The sequence below is a fragment of the Mastomys coucha genome, unplaced genomic scaffold, assembly GCF_008632895.1.
Source record: "Mastomys coucha isolate ucsf_1 unplaced genomic scaffold, UCSF_Mcou_1 pScaffold5, whole genome shotgun sequence".
Lineage (NCBI taxonomy): Eukaryota > Metazoa > Chordata > Mammalia > Rodentia > Muridae > Mastomys > Mastomys coucha.
In genome coordinates this window covers 40,781,728-40,795,638 of record NW_022196911.1, presented here as the reverse complement: position 1 = coordinate 40,795,638, position 13,911 = coordinate 40,781,728, and the positions used below count along the sequence as shown (strand labels likewise).

The 13,911-nt window shown below is 42.7% G+C and overlaps 1 non-coding gene across 1 annotated transcript; it reads right to left on the bottom strand.

Annotated features, from left to right (window-relative positions):
• Positions 1 to 4,293: 4,293 nt before the first annotated feature.
• LOC116079452 lies at positions 4,294 to 4,426 on the bottom strand. The gene has a single exon (XR_004114000.1). It is a non-coding gene; the product is annotated as a small nucleolar RNA SNORA17 (small nucleolar RNA).
• Positions 4,427 to 13,911: the final 9,485 nt, after the last annotated feature.

Here is a 13,911-nt window from a genome sequence, read left to right as displayed (position 1 = left end):
AAAAAAAAAAAAGACTTGCCTTGGTCATGGTGTCTGTTCACAGCAGTACAACCCTACCTAAGTTACCTAGGAGATACACCTCTGGGCATATCTGTGAGGAAAGTTCTAGATTGGATTTATAGAGCTAGGAAGCCCTCCTTTAGCATAGGCAGCAGTCTAACATGCACAAGGGTTCTTGACTAAAGGAATAAAAAAAAAAAAGAAAGAAAAAAGAAAGCATGGTGAAGCCAGCTCTTTCCTTCCTCATTGTTGGTGTAAGATGCACAGCTGCCTCAGGCTCTTGCTGTCCTAACTTCCTCACTGAGGGGAGCCATGAGGCAAAGCAAACCTTTCTTCAGTTGCTTAAGTTAGGTATTCTGCTATGGCAATGATAAAGTAATACCGACTCTCAAAACATTTTTAATGTAAAACTTCCCAGTGATTGAGGATGTTGGGCATGTTTTCAGGTATATGCTGCAGCCCATGTGCTTGCTTTTCAAAACCAACTACTCAGTTCATCTGCTTGCTTGTTGGTCATATGATTTTGTTAATTTCTTCTAGTTTAATTTTCTAGATAATGACTTTACGATTCTAGATACTGGCCCTCCATCTAATGTATTTTTGGCAACTATATCTCTCCCTGGTTTGGAGGCTGCCTATTCACACTGCAGATGGTTTCCTTTGCCAGGTGGAGGTTTATCGACTCCGTGCCATCGCATCTGTCAATTCCTGGGGTTATTTCCTTTATTTTTGGAGTTCTTTTCAGAAAGCCCTCACCTATGTGTGTACCTTAAAGCATTATCCCCTAGCTGTTTCATGTCCTACATTAAAGTATATGATCTATTTGGAATTGATTTTTTTAATTTTTGCTACAGAGTGGGAGAGATGAATCTACTATCATTCTTCTGCACGAGGATATCACATTTTCTTTTGCCATTGATTGAAGAAGCTGTCCTTCCAATGAACATTTTTGACACCTTTATTGTAAGTTAAACAGCTGTAGCTGTTAGCTGTGAGTGCTTATTCTGGGTTCTTTGTCTATTCTATCCTATATCTATTCTTTCTATTCTGTTCTATTCTTCTGCATGCCTGTTTTTGGTGGTACTACCATATGAGGTTTGTTTATTTGTTTGTTTTTTCTGTTGTTATCATGGCTCTGTGTCTAATGTGCAGCCGAGTATTGTGATTCCTCCACTATTATCCTCTCTGCTTAGGATTGCTTTGGTCATGTATTTTGTGCTTCCATTTGAACTGTAGGATTTTTCGTACTAGTTCTGTGAGAAATGTTGGAATTTGACTGAGGATTGCATTGAAAACTTAGATTGCTTTGGAAATACAAGCCATTTTTACAACACTAATTCCTAATTCATGAGCATGAGAGGTCTTTCTGTCTTCTGGTGTCTTCAATTTCTGATTTTAAACTGTCTTAAAATTCTCATTGTAGGGGTCTTTAATCTTCTTGGTTAGGCTTGTCCATAGCTGCTATTCTTGCTTTTTGAAGCTCACATGATTTCTTTCTCAGCAAGTTCATGATTGGGTTATGGAAAGGCTGCTGGTGTTTGTGTGTGGATTTTGTGTCTTGTTATTTTTGCTGAATATGTGTATTGGGTCTAAGATTTTTTTCCTGGTGGAATCTTCAAGGTCTTTGAAGTATAGGGTCATGCCATCTACAAATAGGGACACTTTGATGATCTCTTTTCCTATCTGTATCCTTTTGTTTTCTCTTTATCACTGATTTGGTCAAGACTTTGGACATGGTGAGAGCAGTGAGAGTGGACACCCTTGTGTTCTTCCTGATATTGTATGAAATGCTTTCAGCTTTCTCCAATTCAGTAAGATATTGACTAGATTTGTTCTGTATAGGCTTTATGGTCCTGTCTTTTTTCGGTCCCTAATATCTTCAGACATGACATCAGACTTTGTCAAGAACCTTTTCTGAAACCATGGAGGTGATTGTGTGATTTCCATTCTTATTTCTGTCTGATTATGTTTGCTGAATGGCCTATGTTGAAGCAACTTTTCTTGCATCCTTAGGATGATACCAAATTGGTCATGAAGTATAATCTTCTTAATGCATTCTTGAATTCAATGTGAAAGTACTTGATTGAAAAAAAAATACACTTATTTTCACTAGGGAAGTTGGACTGTAGTTTAAAATCTTATCTTAATTGTGTCTTTATCTAACTTTGGTATCAGAATAGTGGGTTTGTAAAATGAGTCAATGGTACACCTTCCTTTTTGATTTTTTTTTTGTGGGAAAATTTGGTGACCTCTTCCTAAAGGTTTAGTAGAACTTGAAAGCAAATTCATCTGATCTTAAAATTTTCTTTGTTGGGAGAATTTTCTACCTTATGAGACTAGGGATTGAAGTCATCCACTATTAATGGATCAGGACCTCCATGATGTTATTGGGTGTATTTAGAAGGAATATAGAGGTTATTTCTTTTCTTAGAATTGTTGGGTAGGTGCCACTACTCACTCACACACACACACACACACACACACACACACACACACACACACACAGACACTCTCTTTTTCTAACTTTTTAATTGTTCTTTGTGAATTTCACATCATGCACCCCAACCCCATTTCCCCCTCCCCTTACACCTACCCTCCACCCTTGCGACTTCCCCCATAACAGAGAAGAAAAATCTCACTGTAGTGTGTCACAGTGTGTTCTACAGTATACCTTTTTGTCTACACTTCTTTGCTTGCAAATGTTCATTGCAATGACTCTGGTCTGGTACAAGGCTTCTGGCTTCTGCTACTCTATCAATACTGGAACCTCGCTGGGACTCCTCTTGGATATCCTGTTGTTGCCCTGTGGAGATGGAGATCCTGTAGTTTTGGATCTGTAGGACCTTCATGCACTCCAGCAGTTAGTTTATTGATGGGGTAGATGTTGGGGTAGGCCAATTCAAATCCCTAGATCTGGGCCTGAGAGGCATCTGAGCTGGTCAGGCAGCAACACCACCCACTCTACCCTGCACCTCCCCTAATCCCTGCAACAATGGCCATCTCTACCCTGCTGCCAAGGCAAAGTGCAGAGTCCACTCTCCCAAGTGTTATAGTCAAGGAGGGATAAGGCCAGTTCTCCCACTCTCATGACCCTGGAGCCAGCTCTCCTGCCTGCCTTTGAGAAGGATGAGGGAGGGGAGGAGGATATCTTTCCCTAGATAGCACCAGTGCCCAGCAGACAAGAGGCAGGGCCAGCTCTCCCACACTCATGTCTTGGGACAGGCTCAATAGCAACCCCCACATCCAGGGCCAGCTCTACTGTGCTACCCAGGTGAGGTGCAGGGCTGGCTCTCCTGAGTGCTGCAGCAAGTATGGGCAGAGCCAGCCCATACTTCTGGCTGGTGACCTTGGGACCAGCTCTCCTGCCTGCTATAAGTGGCAAAGGGTAAGTGGTATGTGTGTGGGGTCTCTCCCTCAGCCCTGTCACCTCACGGCTGACAAGTGATAGGTGTAGCTCTTCATGCTCATACCCTTGGGGCTAGCTCACCAGTAACCACCCCCTCACCCCCCTACCCAGGGCCAGCTCTATTGTTCTGCCCAGGCAAAGTGCAAGACCCATTCTTCTGAGTGCTGTAGCTGGTGAGAGGCAGGGTCAGCTAGCTCTCTTGCATTCATGTCCCTTAGGACAGCTCTCCCACAATGTTCACAGGTGAGGATGGGGCTAGTTCTGCACAGCCCTTAGACATTAACATGTCCCTAGTTGGCAGCTCAGACTAGGGATATCTACCAGGCCTTTGGTGGTAATATATCACCAAAGCAGGGGTCTGCTACTGCAGGGGCATGGACCCTAGCAGCAGGACAGGCTAGGACCCCACCATGGTCCCAGGAGGCATCACTAGCTATTCACATCAGGCTGTTCCTTACTACCCTCGAGTCTCCAGTTCTCCCTCTCTTTCATTGTGCCCACATACTTCTGTTTCTCTTTCTCTTCCATTTCTCCACCACTTACTTGCTTCTCTTGCTGGTGTCTGTGGTCTCTAGGGGTCTTCTTAGGAGTGGTCTCAGGAATGCTGTGTCCTGCTTATGAGCATGGTTAGGGTCCCCCACCCCCAGGCCTGTGAAGCTTCAGACTGGAGATCATCATAAATTAGTTCCCTGTCCCGGTCCCACGGCATGAGTTTGGTGATCTTGGGCTTGCTCTTTGCCTGGCTCATCTGAGTAGCCCCATGTGCTGTCTGTGCTGTGTTTCCAGGGATGGTTCTTCTCGTCTCCTCCTTGCTCCCCATCCTGGGAGCTCATCCCAGTCTGTGCAGCACCAAGCTGGTGGTCATCTTGGGCTTGCTTTTTTCATGGATTATTAGGCTACTAATCATTCATTCAGATGTTCATAGGTCAGAAGCCTGAGGCTAGACATAGCTTCTCTTCTCTCTGCCACCTAAAGCACACGTGACAGAGCAGCTACACCCGCAGTGCCTCTAGGGGTAGGGGTGTCACTACTCTTAGTATACTTAGAGGTGTGGCAAACCCAGCTCTTAGAGAGCTGTCTTTTTCTGTCACAAGATGTGCTCTAGCACAGAGTCTAGTGAGCCATTTGTAATTGTTGTGAGCACACAATATACTCCTGGAAATAGGCTTTGCTAATGTGATTGTATTTACCTGTCGGGCCTTCCAGACAGATTGGCATGCCTACTCTATCTTAGCAGAGTGATAAGGAAAAGTAGAAAGGAGCTGAAGAGACAGCTCTGTGGTTAAGAACTCATACCGTGGGTTAGAGTTTGCTTCTCAGCATCCCTGTGGGATGGCTTACAACCTTCAGCCTCACGAGTTTTGATGCTTGCCCTCTTCTGGGCTCAGCAGTCCCTACACTCATGTGTGCACACTCCTACACAGACATACACACATAACTGAAAATAAAATAAGGGCTAGGTGTAGTGGCACACACTTTAATCCTAGCACTCTGCTAGGCACAGGCAGAGCTCTGTGGGTTTGAGACCAGCTTGATCTCCATAGTGACTTCTGGGACAACCAGAGCTGTATAGAAAAACCATGTCTCAAAAACAATCTTAAAAAGTATGAAAGCAAGTTAGTATTGTCTCCATTATAAGTGCATGTCATAGGTGAAGGGAGATCCCATGGCTTTGTTCAGTCCTTGGTCATAGAAATTTAACACATCTGATATGTACGACCAGACAGTGGTGGAGAACACTGTTGGTTTCCAATTCCTATAAAGCATTTCATTTTTCTTGGGCTTCCTTTTTTCATTCTGTTGAGGCTATAAGTAAGAAACTCTGTGTTTCATATGTTAGTTGACAAACTATTATGGTAAATATTTAGGATGTCCTAGGCACAAGAAACTAGTTGGAGAAATTCTCTCACTAATTTTGCAAAGTGCATTCTGGTCCTACCCTCATTTTAAGTATAAAGGAATTAGAGTTGGAGGGGTTAAATAATGTGTGTAGGAAATGATAGTCCTCTGGCTCTGGAACCTCCTCCATCCATGACAACAGAGCCTCCATTCATGGAGACTGAAGCAGTTCTACAAGTGTTCAGAAAGTGGGCTTGTTAAGGAACCATTCTCATTCAGTCTGGTCTCATGCATCCCTCCCCAGAATTCAGTGAGGTTCTCCAGGATGGATGTTCATAAAAGCTGTGCTGCAGGATTACTTACCACCGGCTTGAACCTTAGCTTCACACCTTTGAGTGGAACCCTCTGAGGCTTCTGGAGAACACCTTTTTTTCCCACAAGTAGAAGAGGGGAGTCTTCCCTAGAGCCTAAGGTGGCTGCGTGGCTTGCTTCCGCCCCTTTCGGAACTAGACTCTTCTTCATCCTTCTATCGGTGGGGAACGAGCATTTGTAAAGAAATAAGTCAGGCAGGAAAATAATGGGACAAGCATATGCCCTGCTACTAGAGCCACCTGGAGATGGACTCGTCTGAAGAACATTTGCATACAGCTCAGTTTGCGTTGTTTATTTAAAACATTAATATTCACATCGTTTCTGCTTTTGGTGTCACAGTAGAATGGAGAACAATGCTGGGTTTGTAAGAGGTTTCAATAAATTTTTATAGAAACGAACTCGGGATTCTATAACTGGAGAAACGCAGTAAAGGCTATGCATAATGTTCATTGAAGCCATTAATAGGATTTTCTGAACCATTCCAAATGCTCATAATTAGGTAGTGTCTATGTAAATTGTGGTTTACTCCTGTAGCAGAATGTTTTGCAGTCATTAAAATAGTTTTTCACAAATAATTTTTAATGGGGTAAGAATTTTTAATGATAGAATATTAAGTGAAAGGCAGGATGCAAGATTATTATGTAAAGTATTCTTGGCTATGTAAAAATAGGCATTAATAGTTATTAAGAAAGAATAAAGATTGCACATGCTTCCCTAGGATATATTGTCAAGGGACAAGGTAATGAGCAGAATAGGACTCGTAGAATGATGCTATTTCCTCTGTCTGTCTGTCTTTGTGTGTGTGCCTGTACAAGTGGGTGTGTGTGTGTGGACACATGTGCATGTACATGTAGTTGTTTTCTGGAAGATCATACAATAATTGTTATTCTGGTATAGAGTGAACGAATGACTACTTTTGTAATTATTTATATTTTAGATTTTAAAAGTGTCCTTATAATTTCTTCTCTGTAACGACAGTTCCCATGTTTGTAACTGTCTGTATCTACTCACTTGCCTTTCTACCATCCCCTGTATACCTGCCTACTCGCCTACTTCTTTTATGCGTCTGCCTAAACTATATCATTTATCTGTAATGTGAATCTGAGTGAGCCTGTAGGTAACATTTTTTTTTTTATTTTGACTTTCTAGATGTTTTACAAACATCAAACAAGATTTGGAAGAGGCAGAAATTGTGGAATGTGGTCAGGGGCAGAATGTTAAGAGTCTCCGCCCTGATCTTATTGACATCTCTAGGAGTCCACTTATGTGTAACTAGAGGTTTGATTTCTCAGAATGACCTTGTCCTGAGAGTACCATGGTGGCTATGCTTGCTCAGTCCCTCTCTCCATAGCATCCTGTTGATGATCTTACATTGCATTTTCTTAAACAGTGTGTCAGTCTGTTTAGTATTTCTTTTAAGATTTATTTTTATTTTTTAATTATGAGTATGTCTGTATATTTGTGTATGTACATATATATGAGTGCACATGCCCATGGAGGCTAGGGCAGTATGTCCCCTCTGAGCTGCAGTTTCAGACAGTTGTAACCTGATGTGGTTTCTATGAGCCATGCTTGGATCCTCTGCAAGACCAGTATGTGCCCTTCACTGCTGAAGCCATGGCTTCAGCCCTTCTTGTTTCCTCTGTGTTTCTTCTCCTGGGCTACAGGATCCCATCAAGGATCACCTCCACTTGTCCACCATATTGAAAGACCTGCTGCTGAGTAGTGGCTCAATAAACACTTCTTGTTACCAAAGAAATAATTTACCAGTTATGACTCTTGGTTTCCAGAATCAGTGGCAAAATTCTGTACATAAAGAGCAGAAATTGACACAGCAGCTTTGTGCATGATGGCCACACATGTTCCCATAGTAGGACAGCTAGGGTAGTGGCAGTAAAAGAGTGGGTCACATCTTAGGAAAAGGGGGAAGATATGTTAGGACAGCCCCGTGATTCTTGTTGCCATAGTGGCAAGTGTCAGTCCGTTAGATGTGGGGTGAGGGTTCCTCTGTTATCACACCTGCTGAAAAGCAAGGCTGGAAATGGGTTGCCAGCTGTTGTTCTTGACCCTGGCACAAACACATGCTTCTCTTGCATTTGAGCTGAAAAATTGAAATGATAGCAAGGGATTTGGATAACTGTTTTCTGTTTTTTATTTTTGATATGGCTGAATTAAGAACTGGCTGTGTGTCTCTTCTAGACAGGCCACCTCATTTTGTTATCTGCGGAGGGAGGACATCAAGTGGATAATCTGTTATGATTTGGGTGTGAGCTATCTCTCTGAAAGGCTCATGTATTCAAAGCTTGGCTCTTAGCTTACTAATGAGTGGTGACAGGCCTTGATACCTAACTGTATCAATCTTTAAAGGAGTTTGTAGTTTAATGGGATATTATGGGATGGTTGTAGGAAGTAGTTTACTAAAAGATGTGACTCAGAAGGGAACTACTTGCCCCAGGTCCTGATCTCTCTCTCTCCATTTCTTTGCTACCTGGATGTCTTGAGATGAGTAGCTTTTCCTTGCCATGTGCTTCTGTCACCATTTCTAACGTCAGCAGGTCTAGAATGATAGAGTGAGCTGACCACAGACAGAAACCTCAGAAAGCATGAACTTGAACAAATCTATTCTCCTTGATACTTTTCCTCTTAGATATTTGTCATGGGAACAAAAATGTGATCAGTGGTCTCTGGGGAGCCTCAGTGAATGGTGCAGAGTGACATGTGAAATGGGAGCCTGGCTAGCAAAACCCTTGGATGTGATTTCTAGTTCCTGTCAATGGAGGCCCAACTTATGGGATGGCAGGAGATAAATGAAATCAAGCTATGATATGAGAAAAATCCCTCTTACCACATTTCCACAGAGAAGTGTCCAATTCTTCAAGGACAGCAATGGAGGAGTTGACATGAGTCAAGTCTGGCTTCCTCATCTACTCTATGGGTTGCCTTTGTAAATTTCTCAACCTTGGCTTCCTTTTCTGTACAATGAGATGATGATAATGTTTATACCACATATAAACATTCTATGAGGAGTCAATAAGAGAACTCAGAAGCAATACCCAGAATGCTACCTGGCTCTTAGTCACCGGACACCAGAGTCACCAGCTTTGATAACTGAATGTAGTAACCAGTGTGCCGAGTTGGCATTGGTTCTCCATAGCCTTCATAATGGGCTTTCGAGAAGCACTGACAAGTCTTTAGGGAATGACTCTCATGCCAGTGTGCTTCCCTCCATACAGACCAGGACACCTGTGATTGTCTTTTAAAAGCTCAAATGAAGTAAAAGTCTAGAACTCAAGGATGTCTATGTAGTTACATCTTCACCCTGAGTGTCTTCCAACTACAACTTCTGTAGGCTCCTAACCCTTCTGAGTTTATCAATTCTTCCCAAGTTCTGAGGTTCACCTTTGTTGCTTGTCTGCGGAGGTAGCCACGGGTGGATGGAAACAGAGGTCTGTCTGATTCCAGAGCCCTTGAGGTTCATTTACCACTAGGCTGAGCAGCCTTCTCTGACTCCTGATTGTACCTTCTCTGAGCTATACCCAAAGGTTGCTGTGAACCCCCCTCTCCTCCCCTGTAGCAGGCTCGTGGGTTCCAGTGTCTGGGAGCATCTGCATTCCACGGGTTTCTTAGTGCCTACCTTCCATCTCTTTTAGTTTTAGCTGAGAATCACATGATGGGTCTTGAGTCCTACCCTCCAATGGTTCCAGAGGAGAGAAGATGACCCTTAGCATAGGCCAGCTGATCACAGAGCATGGGAAAATTATCAACAAAAGACATGACAGTGTTTTTCTCCCTCAAGAACTGTTTAGTCAGGGCTGAATTTTCCTACATGCAGAGCACATTTTTTGTTGTTGTTGTTGTTAATCTGTTATTGGTGGCAGCATTGAGAGAGGAGACAGCGCTGCATTATCTACACCAAACAATTCATCAAACAAAACCAGGGGATCTGAGATAGTGCCTAACAAAGCAAAGTCAACACTGGTCTCTCTGTCATGGGTCACGCACACCAACTGTCCCTTTGATAGGTAGGAGAGGTTATCTTAATGTGCTCTGGGCTAACAGGCACCTCATTCTTTCCCAAGCCCTTCCTGTCCCTGCTGACCTGTGGGGCTCTGTTTGGGACAGTGGGAACGAGATGGATGTCAAGGACAAGCAGAGTCTGGGGAAGCACTGAAGGCAGAGGCTTCCTCCACTCTTGCAAACTCCTTGAGAACTGTTGGAAGCCATTCCGCTTAGAATCTGAAAGCTGATGAGTGGCAGAGAGTGTTCTCTGAGCACTTTCCGAATGTTGTGCATCTAGCTAAAAGCTAGCATAACCTGCTTCGTCTGGCCTTTCTGACCAGGAGTCAAGTGCTTTTGTTATCCTTTTGTGACACACACATACATTCATATAATCACACACATATGAACACATATATACATACATATGCACACAAACATACATATACACATAACACACACACACACAATGCACACATATGTCACACAGAAGTCCTAATGCCCTTTTTCTCTCCCCATGAGTCTCCCACATGAGTGAATGAACTTAGTGTTCTTCCTTCAAGCAGCCAGAAGAACCATTGAGATGAAATCTTTTGTCTTGATTCAGATCTCTCAAAATGACATTTGTTCTGAGTATCATGTCATCACAGATCCACTCCAGAAATCTGGGACAATATAACAAGATAAAATGAAAATATAGGGGTTTATTCTGTCACCAACAAAGATTTGACACTTGTCTATGTTTTTAACATTAAGATCGTGGCCGTTTAGTATACCTGAAAGGGCATAGTTTATAATGCATACATATATACACAGATATGTGTGTATAACACACACATTACATTCAACTGAATCATATCAGCAATGATTTTTATTCTAACATCTACTTTAGAAGGCTTAAAATTAGTTAGGAGTGGTGGTATGAGCTTGCTTTTAATCCCAGCACTGAGGAGGCAGAGGTAGCTGGACCTCTGAGTTCAAGGCCAGCCTGGTCTACAGAGCTGGATTCCAGGACAGCCAGGGTTACACAGAGAAACCTTGCCTCAAAAAAACAAAACAACAGTTTAAATTGTGTGTGTGTGTGTGTGTGTGTGTGTGTCTGTCTGTCTGTCTGTCTGTCTGTATCTGTCTATTTGCCTCTCTGTCTGTGCACATAATGCAGATACTTGTGAAAGCCAAAAGAGGTCATTGGATTGGATGTCCTGGAACTGGAATTACCTTCAGTTACCATCCTCTGGCCTTGAGTCCTCTGAAACGGCAGAATTCTCTTTTAACCAATGAGTTTTCTTCTCAGCCCCTCTAGCATCCATGTTAGTAGTCCAGTTTTGAAAGCATTCTGAGGCATCCTATAGTTTCTTGGTGTGTTAACTAATCGATGATGGTTTCTGTTGGCGCAGGTGTCAGGCTTCCAACAAGAGAAGCACTGGTTTGGTGTTCCTGCAAGTACCAACCATTCTGGTGCAGATTTTATTTCTAGCAAAAGAGATATTGGGAAAAGCTGTGGATGAAGTGGTCAAAGAATTATTTGATTTTCAATTTTATTTTTAATCAAGGTCATATACAGTTTAGTCATATTATGATAATACTTAAAGTAAGTATGGCCCTAAGGTTTTTATATGAGTTTTTTCCCTTTAATTATCCCATATCCTTCTAGATGAGTTCCAGAAATATTTTTATTTGTACAAAGAAATTGTGGCTTACAAAAGCCAATGGACTTACTGAAGTCTAAAGCCTATTAATGATATTTATCTTTCTGTTACAGAAATTGTTTTCTCATCCAGTCTGCTGTGCTCTCAGTTCATGTGGATATAGATATTATACCTATACACTGGTTTACAGAGAACTGTCTTAAACCATATGATTCTGAAGTATAATATTAATTGATTTGTACTTGATTTATGAATTTATTCTTGGTCCACATGTTGGAAAAATTTCAACATCACTATTTTTAATAATATTAATTTGTTATGTTTTAGCGCAAATTATTTCACTCTTGACTCACCTCATCCAAAATTACAAGGCTGTCCCCAGGACATGGTTGGTTTCTGCTCTGGTTTCACTGTGAAAAGTCAGTGAATGCCTAAGGGTTGGCTCAGTAGGTAAAAACTTCACAGTGCAAGTGTGCAGAACTGTGTCTGGACTCCCAGAGTGAATGTATTGGCTGGCATGTGTCTGTAATTACAGAGAGCCCATGGTGAGATGGGAGGCAGAGACAGGAAAATCCTCTGAAGATTGAGGGCCAGCGAGTTGAGCCAAAGCAGAGGTACACAGCAAAAAGACTTCATCTCAAACAAGGTGGAATGCAGAGACTGACACCCATAATTGTCTTCTGACTTCCACATGCATGCCAGGGCATCTACACCCATGCACTCATGGACGTCACACATGCACACATGTATGCATGCATGCAGCAATCAGAGTAAGTATGGCTGAGGATGCCTTGATTCTTGTCCTTTCTGTAAGCTAGCACTGATTGCAGGTCCCTTGAGGTTATCTATGTGTAGAAGTGTTGTGTGCAATGTGACAGACTGACCCGTGTTGACACCTGTGTGCACTGTGACAGACTGACTCATGCTGACACCTGTGTGCACTATGACAGTCTGACCTGTACTGACACTTGCTATCTCCATTAGTTAGTTTTTCTCGTCTAAACTCCTGTCTCTGTTCAGTGGGCAGTGGGCTTTAGGGTATGTTGATGTCACAGAGAGGAAGGAAGCATGGGACACAGCTCAATTTGGGGGTCCTGTTTATGAGCTTGGGACCATGTTCCTCTGAGCTGCTGGCTCTGTTTCCCCAGGAGCTTGGCTAATTTACTTATTAAAATAAATTTGCTCACCCTGCAGAAGATGGCAGTTCAATCACCCCGTTTTTAGGCTATGTCTATTAGGTGATTCGAAGGCTGGGTTGTAGCATAATAAGCCCAATTAAAAGGAAAAACACAGCAAAAATCCAAGGCACATCCTCTACCCTCCAAATGGGGCTCACGGCCCTCTGAGGACTTGCGAATCCCTCTCCTGCACTCAAGGCGGCTCCTTGGAGCTAATTGAACACTTTTAAAGCTCTCACTGACCTCATGATGGCACAGAGAGAAGGTGGGATGGGGTCAGGGGAGGCTAGTTCCTAGGACTTAGGTCCAAGGTCCAGAGGATCCAAAGTACACCTTAAAATGGCTGCAGGGATCCAGGGAAGGGGATGTTCCTTTTAGGAGGCTTCGCAGTCTCCACGGTAAGGAGCTCAGGTCACTGCTCTTGGACAGGTGGGCATGGGCACTCTCTTGAGACAGGAGATAGCACCTGAGCATGTCACAGAAGCACTTCTGATGGCCAGTGAACACTATCCCTAGCCAGTGTCTACTGCTATTTTTGTTACTTTAAACATCTAGTTTTTACTGGTGTACATAACATGGGGGCTGGAACACAGGTGGTAGTAAAGAGTACGTCTGGCTCTTGGAATGCTGGGAAATTTAGGACCACATTTATAGTTATCAAGGCAGACATTTCCTTCCTTTTCTTTTCTTTTCTTTTTTCTTTTCTCTTCTTTCATATTCTTTTCCTTTTAAAAGATTTCTTTTTACAAAGAATACTAATATTAAAACCCAAAATTACAGATCCCTTACTCAGGAAGTCTGAAAGTTCTAGAAGGTTGGTTTAAAAAAAAATAAAAAAAGCTTGTTGTGGCCAGGGGCAGCATCAGAAAGATGGTTGCCTATGGAGAGAGCACTGGTTGAGAGTCTAAGCCCCTGAGTTCTCCACTTGGCTCAGCCGTCCATCTGGGGGTTTGTTGGATGATGTTTTGCCTCTGGTGGCTTGACTTCAGTCACTCTTCCAGTGGAATTAAACAACTTTCCCAACTCTCAAGAAGGCTTGAGAATGCTCTTTAAAAATCGTGTGTCTAGGAAGCACGCTCCTCACTCCCTAGCGCCTTGTAAACCAGACTGGGAGGACTACGAGAGCTACGGAAGGGGAAGGGGCATACTGGAAAGACCACACAGTGGTTTGGCTGCTCTTCCAGAGGACCTGGATTCAAGTTCCAGCACCTACAAGGTGGCTCACAACTGTATATAACTCCAGTTCCAGGGATCTGGCATCCTCACACAGACATGCGTGCAGGCAAAATACTAATGCACACGAGATGAGTATAAATAAATCATTTAAAAATGATTCATTGATAGTATTCATTCTTAACTACTCTTTTCTTGATATTTTCATCTGTGGAGAACTATTTTTTAATTTAAAAAAAATTTTTTTTAACTTGTATCAGTCATTTTCCTGTACACCTGTGTGTGCCCTGCTTGTGTA